The sequence below is a fragment of the Sceloporus undulatus genome, chromosome 6, assembly GCF_019175285.1.
Source record: "Sceloporus undulatus isolate JIND9_A2432 ecotype Alabama chromosome 6, SceUnd_v1.1, whole genome shotgun sequence".
Lineage (NCBI taxonomy): Eukaryota > Metazoa > Chordata > Lepidosauria > Squamata > Phrynosomatidae > Sceloporus > Sceloporus undulatus.
The window spans coordinates 59,539,894-59,541,155 of NC_056527.1; positions in this window are offsets into that span (position 1 = coordinate 59,539,894).

Below are 1,262 nucleotides of genomic sequence, written 5' to 3' on the forward strand. Positions count from 1 at the left end.
ACCTGGAAGCCACCGGCCACCGTTGACATTTTCATTGCATTAGGAATATTAAACAGTGACAGCTGGATCAAGTCCTTTAGTGCTCTATAGGATGGGCTAAAGAGGTCAGGAGAAATGGAGGTCTGTGTTCTTTTTCCTTCCTGAAATTTGACCCTCTGTTCCAAGAGTCTCGAACTATGTAAGAAAGCTCCTGTCCCAAATCTACTAGAGGCCTAAATAGAGCAACTCCTCTTATCATGTTGGATAGGGCACAGCAATATTTTGATCCCAGTTTCCACTTGTTACAGCTTCATGGGAAATGACTTTAATAGTCCATCATTGTAGTTAAATAAAGTGGGTGTGGAAGATGCATTTACCCCTCAGCTGTCTTGCTCTTACCTGCCGGTGGAGCAGATAGCTATTATAGCTGGATGTTGTGTTTTTAATAGCTTTTGTGAAAGTTTTTTAAATCTAGAAAAGGCAATGAGGGCAGTCTTAATGCTCTTACGCCTTTTCAATACAGAACTAGGGTGGCTGTTTTTGCAATTCTCTGCCAACTTTTTGGACTTTAATCCGAGTCCTGTGCTGCAGAAACATGCTTACTTCTAATGCGCTGTTCCTGCAGGTCCTTTTCTCTCCCTCCTGGCCTTAAAATGAGAAAAGGAACCCAGAGGTTTAGTTGTCATGGTGCTGTTTCATTACAACTTGCTAAAGTTGCTCCTTTTTACAGTCCACTAACCACCTTCTCACCTTAGATAGAAGGGTGAGGCTAATTTTCTTCCTTTCTCAGACAGGCTTCTTGAAATCTGTAGAGCTCATTTACAGGTACATGTGAACTAAATAGAGATTAATGTGATCTGTAGCAATATTACCATTTTAATGCCTATACTTAAGGCAATTTTGCATTGTTTCTTAATGGATAGTTGCAATGGGACCTCTCATCCCTTGTTCAGCCTGTATAATTTATAGCTAAGTTTGCCAGGTGCCTGTCACTGGATCCAATCTGTGACAAAGTCTCTGGATTTTCATTGCTGTGGAGAAAGCAAAATCAGGCCAAATGTGCATTCTCTAGGTCAAGCCAGCACAGCTGACAAGTTTATGAGCTCACTTAGACAAGTCATCACATAACTCCTTTGACTCTGACTGAAATCCTAAACACACTGGTTTGGAAAGAGGTTCACTGTAACTGAAGCACATTCTTCTCAGTATAAAGGATTGCAAAGGAGTAAGTTTAGCAAAAGAGAGCTCAATTTTTTTGTATAGAGGCTACGATCCACAATTCA